Source organism: Chlorocebus sabaeus, chromosome 11 (genome assembly GCF_047675955.1).
Source record: "Chlorocebus sabaeus isolate Y175 chromosome 11, mChlSab1.0.hap1, whole genome shotgun sequence".
Taxonomy (NCBI): domain Eukaryota; kingdom Metazoa; phylum Chordata; class Mammalia; order Primates; family Cercopithecidae; genus Chlorocebus; species Chlorocebus sabaeus.
In genome coordinates this window covers 64,349,221-64,373,069 of record NC_132914.1, presented here as the reverse complement: position 1 = coordinate 64,373,069, position 23,849 = coordinate 64,349,221, and positions in this window count along the sequence as shown.

The window sequence follows — 23,849 nt, the reverse complement described above, 5'->3', positions numbered from 1 at the left end:
GCTTACACTTGCAATCTCAGAATTTTGGGAGGCTGAGGTGGGTGGATCACCTGAGGTCAGGAGTTTGAGACCAGCTTGGCCAACATGGTGAAACCCTGTCTTTACTAAAATACACAAAAAATTACCCGGGCGTGGTGGCGCATGCTTGTAATCCCAGCTACTTAGGAGGCTGAGGCAGGAGAATCACTTGGACCCAGGAGGGAGAGGTTGCAGTGAACTGAGATTGCGTTGCTGCACTCCAGCTTGGGTGACAGAGTGAGACTTCATCTCAACAACAACAAAAAGCAAGCACGTATAATAAGCAGTCATGGATTCTAAAGCTGCTAGAAGAAAGAGCTCCCTCGACTCCCCAATTTACCCCAGATTCAGACCTTGTGGATGGCACGATTGTGGCTAACTGAATGACAGAGAAATCACTGTGGTACTGCACGAGTGGACTTGCCTGAAATGTGCATTCCATAGTGCTGGGGGAAAGTGCTGGTCATTGGGTGCTGCTGACCACTGTGCACTGCAAGAGGCAGGCTGGAGAAGCCATGCAGAGACAGCCATGCTGGCACACCAGAACCAGGAAAGAAGGCACTTTCCTCTTGCAATTACTCTTTATTGTCTTTTATGGACAAAAATTAACATCATACCCAGCTGGTAAAGAAAAATATTTAAAGGACTCAGCTCAATTTTCCCAGAGCATTCAGTGAAGGTTAAATTTGAAGTTGGGGGACAATAAATTGATTACTTGTGCAGATGATGATTTGAATCACTACTAATATTAAAATAAACTTTAAAACAATATTAAAAAAACAACATGGGAGTAGCATAAGACTAAAGAAACTGATAAATAGAATGAGAGACTAAAAAGATATGTAAAATCTACAGAATGTGTACACACATATGTATACATATATATACCCATACAAATATATAAATTTAATGTATGAAAGAAGTAGCACTTGTAATCTCAGTGTTTTGGGAGGCTGAGTTGGGTGGATCATGAGGTCAGGAGTTCGAGACCATCCTGACCAACATGGTGAAACCCTGTCTCTGCTAAAAATACAGAAATTAGCCAGGTGTGGTGGCATGCACCTGTAATCCCAGCTACTTGGGAGGCTGAGGCAGGAGAATTGTCTGAACCCAGGAGGTGAAGGTTGCAGTTTGCCAAGATCTTGCCACTGCATTCCAGCCTAGGCAACAGAGAAAGACTCCATCTTGGGGGGGAAAAAAAAGAAGAAGAAGTAGCACTTGAAATCACTGAGAAAGTAAATCATTACTTTTTAAGCAAATTAATATAAAGTTAGACTCTCACTTCACATCAAATACCAAAACAAATTTCAGATTTATTAAAAAATTAAATTTCAGAAAGCATGATCTTCCAATTATTGTTGCATCAGTTTTCCTGGTCTCACCAGTTCAGCACAGACACCGGTACCATCCCACTTGTTGACATCTATGACAACAAGTAAAACTCTGATGGAGAAAAGAGTCCTCTCTCAATTCATTTGAAGAAACTTACTCTGGAAATCAAGGAGCTTAACCTGGAAATTAACAGCTCTTAGTCTGGAAATCAAGTCAGCTCTGGAAACTGGAAGAAAGTTCCAACAAGACGCATCCAGGTTGATAGGGAAACAAGAAAGATACAGAGAGGGGATATCGTAGGATAATCGCAATGCTGGGCTGTAATACCAGCAAACCACTGCAGAGAAGTAGGTGCTTTGTGGCTTATAGTAATGCTAAATATATCATATATGAAAATACAGAATGGTAGCTGAAAGAATGAAAAGATCATGCCAATAGAAACACCGTAATGTTTGTGAATAATAGGAATTATTTACTTCCTCTCAAGGCAATCCCAGTAGATAAAGCAAGAGATTTTGCAAGAGAAAATGGTTTGTCACTCATTGAGATAACCACTCTAAACTGCAGACGGTTAGGGCTGCTTTACAGGAAATCCTTTTGGGGATGTATCATATTTTTTCTCAGAAACAAATGAAAGATATTTAAATGACCTGTATCTAAACAATACTGCCCTAACTATGTTTCACCATCCACTTGAAAAAAGTCAAATATGCAATAAGATCATAACATATAAGATCATAACATATAAAGCAATTTTCATCTAGCCCAGAATGCTGAGTATGGTCTGATTTGCAGATCGTGTACTTAGATATGTGACGTACAAATCAGACGAGGTCTCATATTTATGTGAGTTTCTTTAGTGAATTGAATTCATTTTTAAGCTATTCACATGGCTTTAAAAATCAATTCAATTTACCTAAGAAACTCATTAAGAACTGCTCAAAAATAGGATTCAATATTTGTGCAAACTCAGAGAACACAAAGGCATCAAGTCTTCCTAAACGTAACAGCAAATAAAAAAAATTAAAGATTGATCTATTATCAAAAAATTTTAAATCCTTATATGAAAAGACATCACAAATAGAATTTAAGGGCAAATTTTAGACGAAAAATTTGCAAAATCATGATAAATTGTGACAACTATGAGTATATAAAGAATTCTTGGCTACGTGCGGTGGCTCACACCTGCAACCCCAGCACTTTGGGAGGCCAAGACAGGCAGATCACTGGAGCTCAGGAGTTCAAGACCACCCTGAGCAACATGGTAAAACTCTGTCTCTATAAAAAATACAAAAGTCAGTCAGGCATGGTGGTTCATGCCTGTGGTCCCAGCTCCTCAGGAGCATGAGGTGGGAGGATCACCTGAGCCCTTGGAGGTAAAGGCTGCAGTGAGCTGTGATTGCACTACTGCACTCCAATCTGGGCAACAGAGTGAAACGCTGTCCCAAAAAATAAGAGAAATGAAAAAAACAAAATATATTGGATAAAAGTATATCAGAGATTTCAAAAATAAATCTGTGTAGGCAATAAATATTTTGTTAATATATCATTAATACAATGATGATTAACACTAATCTAAAAAACTTTTTCTATCAAATTGGCTAATGTATTTTTAATCAAATTGAATGTCTCAGAATTATGTATACCTTTTCAGCTAGCAATTTCACTTCTATAACTTTATCTTAAGGCAGTGACAATGGATATTCACAAAAATGTATGGCCAAAATTGTTGAATTATGTTGTGTTAAGTAGAATTATTAACTACTATTAATATTATATTGTGCTAAGTGTTGTAACATTATATTGTGTTATATTGTGTTAAGTAGAATTATGTTGTCCTAATTCTAATGACAGAATTATTTGTAATAGCTTATAAATGGAAACACCTTAGAAGTTCAACAATAGGGAATTGGTGAAGTAAATTTTTGCAAATTCCTACAAAAACAGAAATACTCTAATGTAATAGTTGAGAACACAGACTCTAGTTTTAAATTATCTGGATTCAAATCTGAATATTTTAATTCTAACCTTTAGAGCCTTGGCCAAGTTATTTCCCCTAAATCTCCATACAAATGGGGATCCTAATAGTACTTAGCATGGAGATTGTCATGAACATTAAATAAGATAATCCAACCGTGCACTTATTATATAGTGTCTAGCACATAGTGCCAGTGAAAATTAGCTATCAGTATTTTCCTTTAATAGAGTATCACATAAACACTAAAATAATGTCTCAGTAGACCATGTATTAAAATGTAAAAATGTTTATGATCTATGGTGAATGGGAGAAAGCAGAGTATAAAATTTTATGTAAAGTATAATATAAATTATATAATAAGAGAAACACAATACATGTATTTAACAGCCAGGAAGATATACATCAAAATGTTAACATTGTTGTCTCTGGATTACTATTTTCTCCTTTGTAAGTTTCTCAGTTTTCTAGTTTTCTGAACAAAGAACAGCTATTTTGTAATAAAAAGCAATTAGCACATAAAAAAGTAATCATGGCAGATTATGTCCAGTTTTCTCCTCCTTGGCTATCACAAAATATTGGACATCATTTTATTCTTCCAAAATTGTAGTGCTTGTACTTTTTCAACACATTTTTTCATATAGGCCGTGAGTAGATCCAAAGTAGCATTTTCCCTTCTCTGCTTTCCTTGCCTTTGGCAGATAGAATTATCAGGAAGGCTTGTCAAGAATGTATTTTTCTGGTGATAGCTGATTTAATGCCAGTATCACATTTAAAGTAATGTTTTAATTTTTTTCTTGGGTCACTGATAGGATTAAGGGTGCAGACATATTGACCCTCTGTTGATTTGCCGATATCCAGAAGAAACTTTTCTCCTCTGTTAGAAGTGAGAAGTTGACATAGCATTTATTGGTGTGTTATTGGTTAGAGTATTAACTATTGTAAGTTGCTTATGTAATGAATACATAATAATAATAATTTGTTGTAGAGGAAATTTACAACTAAAAAACCAAAAAATATAATACTGATAATGATAAAATGGTAATATTTTAATTGCCAAACACATAAAAGATGATCAATAAATATTTGTCCAATAAAATGGAACTGAAAGAGGTACCAGGCACAATGTACAAAATTTTTGTATTGAACTTAAGTTTTTTTAAAATATCAGAAATATTTTTTATTTCTTTACTTCTGAAAGAAAGGTTTTAATAAGATTTTTGCCTAGGGGATGTGGGAACGCATATTTTAACTGTCACTGGGCTAGTGTTATTCAGGCCATCTTTTACAATAGTTGTTAGTGACAGGTTTTTTTTTTTTTTTTTTTTTGGAGACGGACTCTTGCTCTGTCACCCAGGCTGGAGTGCAATGATGGGATCTCAGCTCACTGCAACCTCCGCCTCCCAGGTTCAAGCGATTCTCCTGCCTCAGCCTCCTGAGTAGCTGGGACTACAGGCGTGTACCACCACGCCCAGCTAATTTTTGTATTTTTAGTAGAGACGGGATTTCACCATGTTGGCCAGGCTGGTCTCGAACTCCTGACTTCAGGTGATCCACCTGCCTTGGCCTCTGAAAGTGCTGGGATTACAAGCGAGAGCCATTGCACCTGGCCTTTTTCTTCTTTTTACAGTAAATACCCCTGCATCTGTTGCTCATCCTACAAGAGACCCAGTCTCCACCATTCATTCTCATACAGGCTGATTCACACTCCCTTTCACTGGTAGAATCCCTGTTTCTTTCACTATCCACCTATATCAGTCAGGATTAGGTTTGCTTCAATATATCAAATGGCAAAAACCACAATGACTTTTGCACTGACCTAATACCAGAAAGCAATAACACTGGCCATTTCGGGGAAGTTTAGGTTAAGGAATCTGAAGGTAGACAGTCCATGACCCGTAAAGGAATCCCACACGGTCTTCAGAAAGATTAAGGTCCTTCTAACTCAAAACTCTGCCACCCCTAGAGGGTGTCCTTGACTTTGTGATCCAAGATGACTGTGATCCAAGCTCAACCAGCACAGCCATGTGCATAATGGCTCTGTTGTCTTCTTCCTCTCTGGAAACTTTCTGGAGGTGCCTCATAGCACTTCCTTTATATCTGTGTTAATTATCTATTGCTGTGTAACAAATTACACCAAAACTTAGCAGCTTAAAACAACAAATGCTCATTATCTCACTGTTTCTGTGGGCCAGGAATTCAGGCACAAGTTAGTTGGGTGCTCTTGGCTCAGGGTATCCCACACGGTTGCAATCAAAGTGTTGACAGGTTCTACAGTCATCTAAAAGCTCACCCGGGAAGGATATGTTTCTGAGATCACACACAAAGCTGTTGGCAGGCCTCCGGTCCTCACTGGCTCTTGCGTGGAGACATCAATTTCTTGCCATGTAGGTTTCTCCATGGAGCAGATCACAACATGACAGCTGGCTATCCTTGGAACAAGAATAAAAGAAAGTACCCAAGATGGAGCCAAAGTCTCTTTGTAACCTAATGTTGGAAATGACATCCCCTCACTTTAGTCCTATTCTATTCATTAGAAATGAGTCACTAGGTCTAGTCCATATTCAAGAAGAGGATTTGCCCACGCAGGTGAGTATCAGGAGAGAGAGGTCATTGAGGACCATTTCAGAAGCTGCCTGTAATGAAATCTCATTACACAAAACATAGCCGCATATACTGAAGGGAGCCTGAGAAATATAGTTTTCTGTTATGTAGTAATCTACTTAGCTAAAACTTAGAATTCTTTTACTAAAAGAGAAGGAATAACTATTTGGTGGCAATTAGCATTTTAATGTCATCCTCACTGATGTTTTACTCTTCACCTCACCATCTCCCATTTTTCTCCTGCCCTTCTTTCTGTTCTTTGTACTAGAGTCTTCATCCTAAACCCTTTGTTCAACACACAGATCCATGTTTACCATTGTTATGTAAGAATATCGGATCAAAACCATCATTTTCATGACTCACAGTTAGCAGATGCTATGGAATTAGGAGTTTCACTCATTTTACTCACTAAGACCCTCTTCTTCTAAGTCTAACCTAATGTCAAAACAATAAGCTCTTTCTAAACTGGGCGTGGTGTCTCACACCTGTAATCCCAGCACTTTCAGAGGTTGAAGCAGGTCTACCAAAAATACAAAAAATTTAGCTTGATGTGGTGGTGTGTGCCTGTGATCTCTACTACTCAGAAAGCTGAGGTGGGAGGATTGCTTGGGCCTGGCTGGTGGAGGTTGCAGTGAGCTGAGATCACACCACTGCACTCCAACCTGGGTGACAGAGCAAGACCCAATCTCAAAAAAAGTTGCAGAAAGGCATATAAAGAAGTATTCTTGGGTAGGAATTGGGGAACTTGAACTCTAGTCAGCTTTGGTCCTTACAAACTACCATGGAACCTCACAAAAACCACAAAGTCCCCTGAGACTCAATTTCTCAACTGTGAATTTTAAGGCCAAGTCATGACATGATCACAGTGAAGTTCCTCAGTGGTGGAAAAGATGGAAGGAGAATGCCTGGCAGCTCTCTTAAGTGACAAGCACTGACAATTCGGTAGCTTGAATTCAGGTGAGAGACACTCCTAGCACAGTAGCTGATAAAGTTAAGGAGCAACAAACTCCTGAATCTTATTGCCTAGGTTGGCTGCATCTCACTGCCATATGATTCTTTTAAACCATAGGCCTCGCCAACTTAGTGGCCATCAATGGCTTCCCATTATTCATTCATTCACTTATTTCACAAGTATGTATTGAGCACTTGCCATGTACCAGAGTCTTTGCTGGGAGCCTAGGGAGAGGAAGGTGAACAAGACTGACATAGTTTCTGCCTCACAGAATTTGAATTTAATGGGGAAATCACACAATTGAAGAAGCAATAACAACAATAAACATGATACATGTTTGATAAAGGATATCATGTGAGCACTTAATAGAATTGTCTAAGCTGCTCTGGGAGGATCAGAGGAAAATTACTAGAGGAAATAAAGTGCAAACTTCTTCTTTCCTTCCAAACCCTCCATGTTTTTAGCTCACCTACATTTTTTTTTACTGTATATTTTCTCCTCCTCCTTAAATACCTTGCCCTCTGACCGAAATGCATTCCATTCTGTGCTGAATACACTCTACACGGTTATAAAAATCACTATCTTCCTTCAGATTCGGAAGACGCATACCCTGGAACCCTTCTCTCTTTCCTGTTGCAGAGCCATAGATAAATATTTCCAAATATTTCAACACTGAGAGCTTTTCACATTCCCTATCAATGAAATTTTGGGGCCAACTGGCTTGTCTCCTTTAAACCCATTTCAAGTTCTCTTGTTCAACCACCACTGCACAGCAGTCTATAATCTACGAAGTAACTTATTGGACTTGTTCAAAGGTACAACCGTTTGCTCCAAGGAAGTTCATCAGTGGTCCCCTCAAGAATTCTGGAGATGTTTAAAATCCATTGAGATAGAAAAGTATGCTGGAGAGTTTGAAACATATTCTAATAATAGTATCTAGGTCTCTTGTAATGTCAGGCATGGATGCATAAAATAGATTGAGTCCAATTGTGCCATTATGCACTTGTGCTACACACCATTAATGACGGGAAAGAACTCGAACCAAGCATTTTCAGCACTACTTCAACAAGCCATTCCACCAGGAAATTCCTTCAGTCACTGTGAAGCCATTTCAAGTATTTCCATCACTCCTATTTCAGCCAAATGTTTTATATTCTTCCAACAGTACAATCCTTTCTGACAAGAGCTTGAGATACAAATTGACATTTGGAGGATTAGACAGGACAGTGGTTGAACTCTGTTCCTAGATTGGATTCTGCAAGCTATTTGCTACATGACCTATCACAAGTCACCTGCCCATCCACACCTGCTTTCCCCATTATGAACTAGAAATTGATAACTCAAGGAATGTGTGTGGCCAAAAGAGTGTCTGTAAAATCCATGCAATGCCTTGAAGAGGTTGTTATGTAATTCAAGTTCATTACTAATGATATTACTCAGTCCCTTTTCCTATTACATTTTTCATGCCAACTAAATAATATAATTAGTAGTACTTAACAATTTTGTCTTTCAAAATGAACACAGCATCTCTTCTGTCTTTATTCCTTTTTTTTTCTTACTTGTATTTAGACTTTTACTTAGTGATAATCAGTCGCATATACTTAATTCATGGGAAAAGCAACACATTAATCATCACCAGTGGCCAGGTGCAGTGGCTCATGCCTGTAATCCCAGCACTTTGGGAGACCAAGGTGGGCAGATCACTTGAGGTCAGGAGTTCGAAACCAGCCTGGCCAACATGGTGAAACCCCGTCTCTACTAAAAATACAAAAATTAGCCTAGAGTGGTGATGCACACCTGTAATCTCAGCTACTCAGGAGGCTGAGGCACGAGAATTGCTTGAACCTGGAAGGCAGAGGTTGCAGTGAGCCAAGATTGCACCACTGCACTCCAGCCTGGGCAACAGAGTTAGACTCCGTCTCAAACAAAACAAAACAAAACAAAACAAATCACCAGTTATTAAATGAATTCTTTATTTTGGAAAAAAAAATCCTCCCCAAACAATCTGTACTCTCTGCCATGCCTTAATGTATTGGCTGTTGATAATTGTTGCTATTTTTGTTTATAAAAAACTGAGCATTTGGAAGCCAACAACATTTGATCATCCTTTCCATGCCTTACGCTACAATTCATTCACCTTGAAATCATTAGGATTAGTCTCAGTGATGGACTGAAAATTCTCTAGTGCAAGACTGAGGCACAGACATAGCCTGAGGCAGTTTCAAAATCTGACATGAAATTTATATCAAACTGTGGCACTATCAGTTAGCTGGGAGTTAGAAAAATATTCAGCCAGCCTAAGACAAAAATCATATCGAAGGTAAAACCTACTTTGAATGCCACCCTTCTTGCTGCTGCTGCTTTTTTTTTTTTTTTTTAAGAGAGACAGGGTCTTGCATTGTCACCCAGGCTGGAGTACAGTGGTGTGATCATAACTCACTGCAGCCTCAAACTCCTGGGATCGAGGGATCTTCCTGCCTCAGCTCCCAAGTGGCGGGACTACATGTGTGCACCACCACACCCAGCTAATTTTTAAAACATTGTTTTTGTAAAGATGGAGTTTCACCATCTTGCCCAGGCTGCTCTCAAACTACTGGGCTCATGTAATCCTCCCTGTCTCGGCCTCCCAAAGTGCTAGGATTACAGGTGTGAGCCACCACACCCAGCCTTTTTTTTAAGAGGGCAATTTGTTAAAAATGTTATTCTATTATTTTTAGAGACAGAGTCTTTCTCTGTTACCTAGGCTCGAGTGCAATCCTAGCTCACTGGAACTCAAACTCCTGGGCTCAAGCAATTTCAAGGCCTCACCCTCCTCAGTAGCTGGGACTACAGCTCTGCACCACCACACCTGGTTTCTGTCCTCTACTTTTATCATATCCCAGTATTCTCATGCTGTCCAAAGTTCCAAATTTCTCCCCAGCTCTATCCCTGACTTGCCCTTTTCTCTTTCCCTGTGGAAGATATTATATTTCAATATTACCCAGAATCCTAGAATCTCAGAGTTGAAAGGGAACTCATGGGAGTTTTTCTCCAGTACATCAATTCTGCCTGCAACATTTGTCATAGTATTTTTTAGCTTGAAATATTATAACATGAGAAATTCATGACCTTTGGAAGTAGTTCATTTCATTGTAAAAGATTTAATCAATTAAAATAGTGTTTTCTATTGAATCAATATCTTTTAACTATCAATTTCCACTTGTGGCATTTTATTCATTTGTGTGTTTATTGAGGAGGGAACAATTTGGAGGAATCTTTCATGGTAACTCTAAGGCTTTCCAGAAGAGAGGGTGGGGTGACCAACCCCATGTGAACAGAGAAAGCAGGAAGAGCAGTGCATGAAAACACACAGAAAGCCTAGTTGCAAGTAGTTCAGGGTAGATAGGTTTACCTCTCTGCTGTGGTATAAAAGTTTATGTCCTCCCAAGTTCATAAGTCAAAATTCTGACCCCCAGGGTAATGGTGCTGGAAAGTGGCGGCCTTTGGGAGACGATTAAATTCTTAGGGCAGAACCCTCATGAGGGTATTAGTGCCCTTATAAAAGAGGCCCAAGAGAGCTCATTTTCACCTTCCACCATGTGAGGACACACCAAGAAGGTGCCATCTATGAAGCAGAAAATTAGCCTTCACCAGAAACAGAATCTGCCAGTACCTTGATCTTGGACTTCCCAGCCCCCAGAACTATAAGAAATGCATTTCTGTTGAGTATAAGCCACCCAGTCTACGTTATTTTGTTAAAACAGCCTGAATGGACTAAGACACCGCAATTGCCTGTCTGTGTTCTGTTCTGGGGAATCCTTCCTCCTTTACCAACCACCCTGTTCTCTGGGGTTTTGAGTTACCAGATATCAGCTCTTACGTCTTCTGTCTGTCATCCCTCCCATATCCTTTCAGTCATGCTTGAGTCTTCCCCAGTGTAGACGCCTTCCATCACTCCTCCCTGGGCTCAAGTTGCCACCCTCGTTTTCCATCCTTTCATAAATAGTTCATGAAAGAATAGTGGCTCCTTGAGGTGTGGTTCATGAACCACTCACACTACAGTCCTCGTTCAAAATGCAGCCTTCTGAACTTCAAATCCAGCACTAATTAATCAAAATCTGTATGGCAATCTGTACTTTTTTTCTTTTAAAACAACATTGCTTGAATGTTTGAGAAACACTGAGGCACCCAATATTCCCACTCTTGTCAGGTCACTTTAAATAAGCTCCTGCACCCTCTCTTTACTAAAACTAGTCTCAAAGGGCATCAGTGAACTCCACAGTGATAAATCCCAAAGCCCTTTATCTGCAGCAGTTTCCCCTTCTTAAAGTTCCATCCTCTTCTTTCCTGAAATCACCACCCTTTGGAGATTTCCCTCCTTACTTTTGTCTCTTCTTTCTCTGTCCTTTTCTCTGACACTCGTTTGTTCATGCTTTAAAATAAGTTGCTTCCCGGGCATTATCCATGACCCCTTTCCCAGCCTGTGTGTGCTTCCTGAGGAGTTCCTCCAAATCATGACTCCAACTACTATCTATATATCTGTGTTCCCCAAACACCCGTATTCTGCACCACCTCTATTTCAAGTTTTCTACTTGTCATAACAAATCATCAAAGTTGACGTTTTAGAAATAAATTATTTTCTGGATCCCTTTCTCAAACGGATTATCCATTTTTGGGTTAATAACATAGTGAGGATGCTTTCCACCCTCACAGAAAACCCAGACTCAATTGGTTTGAACAATAAAGAAAATGTATTACTTCACATAACCAGCATTCTGGAAATAAGCCAGTGCCTTGATTAGTTGATTCAGAGGATAAGTGACATCAGGCAAGATGCAGCAGCTTTTTCTTTTCACTTTCTGCCGTTTTCAGCCCATTGGTTTGCCCTCAGCCTAGCCTCTCATGAGACGGCTGCTGCAGTTCCAGGCATCATATCCAGACAAGGCAGTGTCCACTGGAAGAAGAGAGGGGCTATTTCTTTTCTTGTGTCTCTTCATATCAGCACAGAAAACCTTCCCCAGGAACCCTCTAGAAGACTTCTCCTCTCATTCCATTGGCCAGAATTGTGTTAAGTGCACTTTGCCAAACCATCTACTGTAAAATGGAAAAGCTTATTCACTGTGATAAGCCTGCCTCTCTTACACCATATAGTTTCCTTGAGAAAGGAGGGTGTCTTAGTAGAATCAGCGTTCTGTTAGGAAAGAGAGAAGGTAGTTGAATCCATTATGATTAGATGTGGCTGATATTAACAAAGACCCAATTCAATCGTGGATTATATATACAAAGAAATTCTGAGGCAGACAATCTAGGACAATTGTCTTAGCTCCATGAATAAAGACAGGACCGTGCTCCTTATCAGTTTTCTGCTCTTCAGTATGAGGCTTCCATGTCACAGTCCAGCCCATTACACCTGCTATGCTGTGACATGAAAGTAGGATTAAGGAAATGAGAGAGAATGGCTCAAATTATTTATTTTAAGGAGGCTTCCTGGATGTCCCCGGCAAGATTTCTGCTTATATTGCAAAGGAGGCTGGTTATTGCCATTTTTCGCTTGATACATTGTACACGGCCTTGTTCCCAAGGAACAAGGTCTGTTGGGAGATAACCAGCAAATCTGCTGTGGGGTGAATGATTGTACAGGTAGCTAATAATGTCTGCTACTCTCACAATTCCCCCAAGCCATCCAAGCTGGAAACCAAATGCCTTTAATTGTTTCCTCATATCATTTGACATATTCAGTAGGAGACTGAGCCCCAATGATTTAGTCTGCAAAAGATTTAACAAGCCTTTTCTTTTATCTCAATTCCCACTGCTCCTGCCTTAGATCAGATCTTTTGATATCTGGACTCTTATAACAGCATCTGACCAGTCTTCTGCCTCTAGACATTTATGATTTCACTCTATTCTTCACATTACCTTTGGGTTCTTTCTGAGACACAACCCTGATTTACTAAAATAACTGCAAAAACACTCTATTGTTCACGGAATAAAGTTAAACTGCTTTGTATGTCAATCAAAACTCTCAATACTCTGACCTCAACCAACCTCCCACTGTTCCCCACACTTTAGTCACACCAGGTGAAATCCTTTTAGACCCATCCATGTAACAATGATTTGTTTAGTGACTTTTGTTTTTATTATATATTACAGTATGCTGTTAATATATCATTTTCCTTTGCTGCAAATGCTGCCAAGTGCTTTCAGTCAATGAGATTTCGATATACTTTCCCAAGTTGTGTCTATTCTGCAATGTGTATGGTTTATGCCATCATGGCCTCTCTTGTCATTTATTTTCATGATCTGGCAAAGAGTTTGGACCTATGATGGCTAACTGAAGGTATACACATTAAATTCTTGGACTAAACTCAAAGGAACAAAGGGAAAAATGACAACCTGAACTTGAAATGAAGTTTCCAAGGAGGGTCAAGGCAACTTCAAGGAGATAATGGAAAAAAAAGAGTAGCAACCATCGGATAATTAGGGAGAATAGATGAAAGTCCCTTGACATTTGAAAAGCATTATAAATGTTACTGCAGATCAAAATAATTAACCAGCTAGTATTTAAGTTAGAAGATGTTTAGTCTGGACACACATCATAACTCCAGGGATTGAAGACAATTAAGAAGAACTAGCAAGAGCATGACACTGAAAACATAGTTCCCCAAATTTCTAATATCCCATTTATACTGATTTAGATAGTACTTTCATTTCTAGAAATACATCTCATCTTCATGTACTTACAGGCAGAAAAAGATTTGTCATGAAGCTAATCAAGCTTAAGGATAAGGACCCCTATCAGGACAGGTCCTCTCAGAGGTTCATGGAGGGGCTATAGCTATACTTCGATGTGGCTGTATAGATATTTTTTTCTTTAGAAAAAATAATTTTAAAGTGACAGAAAATTATAAAAATAGATGCATTATTACTGTGTAATCCAGAGAACCAAACAGTTTTGACAATTATCCCAATAATGTGCTTATAGCAAGGTGATTCCAGTTAGGGTCATGTGCTGCATTTACTTTTTGGTCTCTCTACATTCCTTCAATCTGGAACAGTGTTTTAGTCTCCCCTTGACTTTTATGACCGCAATGTTTTTGAAAATTACAGGCTGGTTATTTTTAAAATGTCCCTCAATTTGGGTTCATCTGCTGTTTCCTCAGGATTAGATTCAGCTTATGCATTTTTAGCAGGATCACAGAAGTAATGCTGTGGTCTCATTGCATTTTTCTCGGGTGGTACATAATTTTCATTTGTCATGTTAATGGTTATATTAACTTTGATTATGATTGAGGTGGTGTTTGTTGGGTTTCTGTAGTTTAAAGTTTTTCTTTCTCCCTTTGTAATTTATGTACTTTGTGAGGAGATTCTTTTGTTGTTTAAATATTTTGGGTTGGTTTGTTTGAGACTGGGTCTTGCCCTGTCACCCAGGCTGGAATGCAGTGGCACCATCTCAGCTCATTGTAACCTTGAACTCCTGAGTAACTGGGACTAGAGGTGCATGTCACCATGCCCAGCTAATTTTTTTGCTTTTTAGAGATGGGGGTCTCACTATGTTGCCCAGGCTGGCCTTGAACTGTGAGGAGGTATCTTGAGATTAACTGAATATTCCAATCCCTATCAAACTTTTACCCACTAGTTTTAGCATTCACTAATGACTTGAATTATTACTGTAATGGTTGCCAAAAGATGATTTGCTAATTCCCTCATTCCATCTACATTTATTGTTTGATATTCTATTGTAAGTAAAAGATTTTCCTTCTCTGAATTTATTTATGCATTTATTAACATATCAGTGTGAATTCATGATTCTTATTTTATTCAATGAGTGATAATGTGTTATTGTCATTTTTTATTTTGATCTCAAATTGTCCCAGATTTGGCTAGCATGAACCCTTTCAAGTTGGCTTCTCTGAATTTTGTCGTGCCCCCATCTTCTTTGATCACATTTTACTTTCCAAAATAACACAGTCTCCAGGCTTGTTTCCCTGCTTCAAAGCTGAAATGTCATTGAGAAACCAAGAGCTGGGCATAAAGTGTGCTCATTCCTCTGGCCCTCTTGTTGCTATTCTCAGGCCCTCTCATATATTCTCCAGGGAATATTTGCATCTATACATATGTATATCTGTATTTGTGTTCATACTTTTCTACATATGAATTCACACTGATCCCTCCAATTCCAATTCAATGCTGCAAGGTTCATTTTAGTTGTCTCCTTAGCATATTATAACTCCACTCTCTGACAGCAAGAAACTCGCCTACCAAAACCTCAATTTATTTACCTGTTAGATCAATTCTCCCTTTATCTTGTCAATCTTCTCCCGCACCCTCACCCCAGCTACCTAGATGCCCACCTCGGCCCATGCCAAGACACACTTCACTCATGAATTGGCTTTCCTCTGACCTTACCTGGGCTCTGACACCCTACTCTGGGCAACCACTACCACCACCCCAGCCCATCCTACCCCGAGCACAAACTTCCTCTTTACCACTCTTGACTCCAACACTGTGCGTTGGGCCTCATGGATAAACTTTTCATCCTTCTTGAGTTCAACATCCCACATCTAAGAATTTCCCCTCTCCCATTCCCCTCCCCCACAGATACCCTCTTCTTTCTCCCCATTTGGACTTCGTTATCCCATGCTAGGCATCTGCTGCCACCACTACTCCCTAATAAACACATGCCTTGCTTGGTCCTGACTAATGGTTTTTGGACTAAATTATATAGGAAATAGGAGAGGGAGGGACAGAATTAAGGAAGGAAGGAAGGAAGGAAGGAAGGAAGGAAGGAAGGAAGGAAGGAAGGAAGGAAGGAAGGGATTTTTATGCTTTTATAAATAAGGGTATTGGTGGTGTCTTAAATTTGGAAAAGCAAGATATTTTTAACCATAAGATTATTAAGGATACTGTTTCTTCCCACTTCCGCCTCCCCTCTGTCACATGAGCCCTTGTGTTGGGTGACATTGGAGTGACCATAAGCATTTTGGCGATGCAGATAAAAAGTTGGGTTGGAGTTATAGTTTGGATACAGTGGAATACATTTGTATGGAATGCATATGATATTCATATTTATTTTGCTGAATGAAAAGCATTCATGTGTGATTTTAACAACATGAAACAAATCTATTCAACTGTAACCTGTACAACGCAACATTTTCCATGGAAGGTTGTGACAACGCAACTCTTAGAAAAGTGAAGACCAACATCTTATTAAGTTCGCAGACTGTGAGCCATGTACAGCTCATTCCTTAATCTTCCTGGAGATTAATCCTGCCCCATGGTTCCTGAGGTTGTGGATTACTCTGATATTTTGTGAGAGATGTATGTTTTCTGGCTCATCTCCCAAGTGGATTATTTAAACACATATACCAACCTGGATTTTTTTTTTCCTAGATGTAACATTCTGATTGGCCCATATATAGAGCTATTCAAGGTTTGCAACAAAGATGCAAAGATGATGCAAAAAGTTTATTGAAAAGTTAATGAAGCTCAAAAATCATATTTAACCATAATTTCTCAGTCACTTATAAATATTTCAATAGAACAAATGATAATTTATAGATTCCTGATTTAGATGTGCATGAACGTACCTCCTTTTAGCATGTCTATTTATTAAAGAAGTATTAAAAAATTCAGATAATGAAACAGGAAATGTGATTTAAAAAGAGTGATAAAATCTATAGGAATTACTCTGACACTGACAAGTAATTCATTCATAAGAGATAAATTTTGAATAAAAGTAATAAAAAGGCTTGTGGATATTGTTTGATAACCCAATTAATGAAGAAGAGTAAAGCATGTGAATATAATGGAAAAATATTAAATTTCTTGCTGATTTGACACAAAATAACTGACATCAAGGTAGATACAATAAAACGCATGATATGCCACCATAATGAAAACATTAATGACAACAGGCTAATGATGTCATTAATTCAAAGAGAATTGAAATTAATCACTGCCAAAAGAAAAACCTGTAATGGCCTGAAACCTTATTGCTCATGTATAAAAGACACTTAATAGATGTTTCCCCAAATTAATAACACTCCTAAAAATTTACATGGCGTTGCTAACAAAGAGTTTGAAATTGATATACATTTTTTCCAAACACGTAGTAATAAACATCAATTTTTACTAATCATAATAGAGAAATCAATGTTATCTTTCTTTTTAAATACATATTATATGGTAAAACTGTTGCCATATAAAGAGGCTAGCAAAGAGTAAAAGCCCCCGAAAACTGTTGGGAAAAAAGTATTATAGAGTTTTGTTAGGTAGATAATTAATTCAATATTATTTTATTTTTCTGGATTTTGTGAAGTTTCTGATATTTGTCAGCTTTTACATTTGTAAATTGTTGTGTTCTTCTAAAACCTTCACTTTAAAATTTAATGTTATATTTATATTTTTTATTGTTTTTATTAATGAAGTCCCCCCCAAAACAGAATCTCCAGGCCCTACATTGTCTGGATTTGCCCCTTATGCTACTTATAGTATTTAAACAGGTTTCCAAGCTTTAATTAATGCTGTTCCCTGTGTCAGGATCTGCCACTACCCCCTTTTGTTACTTATTATTTAAGACGTAATTCACAGATAGCCTCCTCTGTGAAAATTTTCAGCCCCATTCCCACCCATCCTCTCGACAGGGCTTTCAGAGAGTTTTTCTTTTTCTTTCTTTCTCTTTCTTTCTTTCTTTCTCTCTCTCTCTCTTTCTTTCTTTGTTTCCCCTTCCTTCCTTCCCTCCCTCCTTCCCTCCCTCCCTCCCTCCCTCCCTCCCTCCCTCTCTCTCTCTCTCTCTCTCTCTTTCTTTCTTTCTTTCTTTCTTTCTTTCTTTCTTTCTTTCTTTCTTTCTTTCTCTCTCTCTCTCTCTCTCTCTCTCTCTCTCTCTCTCTCTCTCTTTCTTTCTTTCTTTCTTTCTTTCTTTCTTTCTTTCTTTCTTTCTTTCTTTCTTGATGGAGTCTCGCTCTGTCTCTCAGGCTGGAGTACAGTGGCGCGATCTCAGCTCACTGCAACCTCCGCCTCCCAAGTTCAGGCGATTCTCCTACCTCAGCCTCCCAGGTAGCTGGGATTACAGGCACATGCCACCAGACCTGGCTAATTTTTATATTTTCAGTACAGACGGGGTTTCACCATGTTGGCCAGGCTGGTTTCGAACTCCTGACCTCAAGTGATCTGCCAGCCTCAGCCTCTCAAAGTCCGGGGATTACAGGTGTGAGCCACCATGCCCAGCCTATATATCTTATTTCTAATAGGATATGTAATTATATCCTTTTTATCCCCCAAAGAATGTGAACTCCTTGAAGGCAGGACAGTGCAACATCGTCCCCAGCTCCCGGTTTTTTGTCTGTTGGTAAGATTTGCTAAATACTGGTGACTGAATGAATTTGTAAATGAGTTGCAATGTTACAAAATAGGGTGAAATTTTATCACTCACAACTGTCAATTACCGGAGATAATATGGTCCTTTCTTTTTTATCGTGTTACTTAGATTTCTGGGTTTTTTCCTGAGCTCTTTTGTGCATGTAATCAAACTCTTATGGCAAGTCTTCTGTTGGTGGAGAAACACTTGTGCTTTCTAAAGCTGTTGTTAGAGCATCTTTTACAAAAAAGAAATTTACAGGTTGAGGGGGTGCAGAGAGAAAGCAGGGTCCACAATGCTCAGGAGAGCTTATCCTTGTGGACACAGGAACAGAAGCTTCTGAAAAGAATTTATTTTTGTTTCCTGATCTGTACAACAATCTATTAACTTTTCTTCATATACAATGAGCTTTTTTTCTGCTTACGTTTCCCAGTCTTTCCCAGTTTTGTGGTTAGAGAGACACCCATTTCCATGTGCAGAACTGCAAGCCTAATGTATTGAGTACTTTCCATATGCCAGATGCCTTCTACATGTATGTGTATATACACTGGGATATTTCATTTCCCATACTCTGGGATATTTCATTTCCTCTCTAATATTTAGCATGTTCCCTTTGCCTATTTCAGCTCACTTGCACTGTTTAATATCCATGTGGTGTAACTGCAGAAGCCACTTGTCAGGCTGGCCTGCCACTGATATTCCTGTTTGTTCTCATCACAGGCTCATGTCCAAGCAGACTCAGGCAAAGACATACCTGTTTTTGCTCAGGCCTTTGATGCATATTGTGTCCTAGATTGGATGTGTCATCACACCCAGGGACTCACCTGTCCATCACCTTCTGCTGCACATTGCAAAATTAATTGGAGCCTCCATCATTCATAAACAACATGCTCTCTGCATCTGAACTTTGTTTGTCAAAATGGGGCAGCCCTATTATCACTGTGTAGTTTTATTAGTTCCTTGTTCTTGCACTCAGTATTCATTCATGCATTCATTTATTCATCAATTATAATTGGACACTTTGTATGTGTTAGCAACTATTAAGATATTAGGGATATAAAAATTCATAAGATTAGGTCTTTCTCCTCAAGAGCTTCATCTATGATTATAGAGGTATGGAAAGCAGAGGGGTTTTGGAGTCGGAAAATCTTGGGTTTGTATCCTGACTCTGCCCTCAACTAGCTGTGAAAGAGTTTAATCTGTTTCATCTTAAGTTTTGTCATATGTACAATGGGGAAAATAATATCCACATTCCAGTGTTGTCGTTTGGATTAAATGATATAATTTTCAAAGCATGATTAAATGGTAGATTAGAGAATTAAATGGTAGATTAAGCCATGCAGACATTCCAGGGTTTTCTCTATTTCAGTTGGAAATATGGTCCTTTTTTCCTTTCAAGGAAGTGTAAGAACTGGAGCTACCAAGCAAGAACTGGAGCTACACATTTTTCCTTTCAAGGAAGTATAAGAACTGGAGCTACCAAGAAGCACCAGAGACAAGAGAAGGTGTCAGAGTGCCAGACCCCAGCTCAGCACCAAGAGAGGCGAGCCCAGCACAGGGTGGAAGCACCTCCTTCTTTCTTCCTAACCCTGCCTGGCGTTAGTCCCCAGGCCCAGACTGGCAGCAGTAGTGGCCAGTACTCAATAGTAACCCTGACTGGGAGAAGCATCAAAGACAGAGAAGCAGTGACGGCAGCCCCCAGCCCCAGAGCAGCAGCAGTGTTGACAGCACCCAAGAAGGGACAATTCTGGAAGTAGAGGTTCCTCAGATTCCTGGCTTCCAGGCACTTAGCTCAGCAAAACCGACCTTGACATCAGTTCTTGACTGCAATGGTCTATCCCTTGATAAAAAAAAAAAAAAAAAAAAAAAAGAGTCCAGGGTTGGAAAACAGGTGGGAACCTGGATTCCACAATGATTCTTCTGGGTCCAGCCAGGAACTTTGGGTTTCACTGAATTTTTATGTTTCCTGTAACCACACACCACTGTCTTTCCCAGTTTTGTGGTTAGAGAGACACCCATTTCCATGTGCAGAACCGCAAGCTTAATGTATTGAGTGCTTTCCATATGCCAGATGTCTTCTGCATGTATGTCTATATACACTGCATCCTCACAATTCTTTAGGTGAGTGTTATTATCCCCATTTTACAGATTAGAAACCCATGATCAGAGAAAATGTAAAAACTTTCTTCATGACCACACAGGGGAAGACTTGGTTTTCAACCTGAATGCCTTACTTACCCAGCCAGGTTGCTTCCATTTCCCACTTTATAGGTGCTCAGCTCTTATGGAATGAATTTTGAATGTATTTTGGGTCTCCTTCCCTCTTCACAGTGCCCAGGAGATTCAAATATGGGCACTTAAGGTTTTCATGGCTATTACTTACTTTGTCATCTTGCAAGGAGGGCAATAGAACTGTGGATTGTGCCCTGGGGAATTGTTGAAAGTGCTGTTCAATGACCTTGCTTCACTTCAGATAACTTTTTCTTTTATTGTGTGTGTGAACGTCTGTGCACACATCTATATGTGCATCTGACTTGCTGCCTGAAGTAACGTGTCACAGAGGGGACTGGGATTTCTTCATCACAAGTGGAAACAGTGAAACATTCCTCTCAATGTTTTCATCAAGAACCTTTCCTGAATGAACCCACTAAGTTGTTCATTGTAACACAATGGCTACATAGAATGCTTTATTTATTTATTTACTTATTGAGACAGGGTCTTGCTCTGTCACCCAGGCTGGGGTGCAGTGGCACAATCACTGCTCACTGCAGCCTCAACCTTCCAGGCTCAAGCAATCCTTCCACCTCAGCCTCCTGAGTAGCTAGGACTACAGGTGCACACCACTACACCCAGCTAATTTTTATAGAGACAAGGTTTAGGCCAGGTGCAGTGGCTCATGCCTGTAATCTCAGCACTTTGGGAGGCTGAGGTGGGTGGATTACCTGAGGTCAGGAGTTCGAGACCAGCCTGGCCAACCAACTTCGTGAAATCCCATCTCTACTAAAAATACAAAAATTAGCTACACGTGGTGGCATATGCCTGTAATCCCAGCTACTCGGGAGGCTGAGACAAGAGAATTGCCTGAACCCAGGAGGTGGAGGTTGCAGTGAGCACTCCAGCCTGGGCCACAAGAGCGAAACTCCATCTCCGAAAAAAAAAAAAAAGAAGGTTTCGCCATGTTGCCCAGGCTGGTCTTGAACTCCTTGGGGTCAAGTGATCCACCCACCTTGGCCTCCCAAAGTGCTGGGATTACAGGCGTGAGCCATCATGCCTGGCCTGGAATACTTTATTTTAATGTGTATTTCATATTTCATTCTGCTTTACATGTTTAAACATATGCTGTTTCCCTAACTAGATTAAATAGTTCTATAATAAGAACCATTCTTTCAGTGCTATTGGTACCCATACTGAATCCTGCAGGTGCTCATTAAATATTATTGCTTTTGAAGCATCACGTGTGTTGAAGTGGGGTGGGGGATGGAGGAGAGGAAGCAATAAGAGGAGCTGGGCTTTTAAAAGAAAAGTCACTTGGAAACCTAACCTGTATTTCCCAGGGCCACATCAGCCTTGGGGAGGCTAGGCAGGCAACAGACCAAGAGATTTTTCACAAGAATGTCTGATCCGGCTCCTCTTAGTAAGCTCCAGCCCCCTACCAGGCCTTTGGCAGTCACTGAGGAAATCCTCAGAAGGATCCCAGAATTAATCCTCCTGGCTGTGACGTGGGAGTCTTTCCCCTCCCCTCCTCCCACAGTACTTGTTCAGATATCAGGTGGTTGTGTAGATATCCAGCAACCAGGTGACCACAGCCTTACCTCTGTCACACATATCACACTGGCCAAGGGAATCCCAGGTGGCTGATCTCAGTGACATTTCCAGTGTGTAACTACTGCAACATGTACTGACTGCCTTCAAGCTGAACTGAGGAATTTACTCCACCCACCACTTGGGTTATGGTCCGTTATAGGCCACGGAGCCGCCCTGCCTTACCTGTGTCTTACAATACTGATGATCAGCTTCTTATTGAACATGTTCCTCCCCGGGTAAGACCAGGCCCATAGAGAAACCTGAGCATATAAACCTTGTTAACCTCAGAATTACCCCTCCCCTCTGACAATGACCCATTGTCCTTGGACCAAGCTTACACACTTCAACCTTCTTTGGGTCAATTCCCTCCCATAAAGTTCCACAATTCTTCTTGCAAATAATTCCTTAGCAGGCAGGACTGCCCTGCTGATCCTCTAGACATGTTAGTGGAAGATTAGGATTTGCAGTGGCCTACTTGACCCTAGTCTCACTCTACAGTACTGCTATGCATTGCTTTACATCGGCTCTCTTTGGTCATTTTGAACAGTGTTCTAATGAATTTCTGTGTACCCCATCATCCCCACCCTCAACTCCCTTTAGCCACATCGGAGTTATAAGTGGGTTTGGAATCTTTTCAGGTTGTATCAAAGAGTTTAGAAAGCTAGTTCATTTCTAAGCTTTTATTTTCTAAAGTAGTCCTTAAGTTATTTATTTAAATAAAATAATTTCAAGTAGTCTGTAAATTAAATTATTTAAGCCACTAATCCTTGATAGTAAATCCATTAAACTATTTTATCCTAAGTACAAGTGAAATTAGTTATTAGTAAGGGTTATCCCATTTAAGAAAAAGTTACTGAAGAGTTGGAGACTTGGCAGTCAGCCAGGATGAAGTAGTACTTTTTTTTTTTTTTTCTTGGAGACAGAGTCTCACTCTGCCGCCCAGGCTGGAACGCAGTGGTGCGATCTTGGCTCACTACAACCTCCACCTCTTGGGTTCAAGTAATTCTTCTGCCTCAGCCTCCTGTGTAGCTGGGATTACAGGTGCCTGCCATCATGCCCGGCTAATTTTTGTATTTTTAGTAGAGATGGGGATTCACCATGTTGGCTAGGCTGGTCTCAAACTCCTGGCCTCAAGTGATCCGCCTGCCTCGGCCTCCCAAAGTGCTGGGATTACAGCATGAGCCACTGTGCCCGGCCCAAGCAGTACATTTTAAAACTCTTACACTTTTTTCTTTTAGAATAGAGTCTAGGTTACCCATTTCTAAAGTCTGCAGATTTCTCAAAGGTCCTCCTAAGGGTTGGTGATATTCTCATTGAGGCCAAAATGAAAATTTGAGGGACATAATTGCCTTTGAATATTTTGAAAATGTCTACATCAGGAAGTCTACTGGGAGACAAACTAAATTTTTATCGCTTTTTCTATACCTTTTATATCCTTACCCACCAAAGAAAGAAAAAAAAAAACATATTTAGAATTATGTTTAATTGATTCAAGCTTGTTTGTTAATTTGGGAAATTTGAGAAATTTGCTTCAATTTTTGACATTTAAATTATGAAACTGGAATCTTGAATGTATAATCTTAGTTGTTATAACACAGCTAATCTTGGTTAAGCTGGTAATGTGTTGCTTAGACAAAGACAACTTAATCTTCTTATTCTTTATCCCCAAGGAGATTATGCATATGTAATCAGAAAAAGCCTGTCTAAAAACTGAACTAGAAGTCTTCAAGCTTTATGATATTATGAACTTTCCCTAAACTCTGACACTGTCTGTAGCAGCTCTCTTAATTTGGATTTTGTCTATATGTAGTAAGTGTATAGAAGTGAAT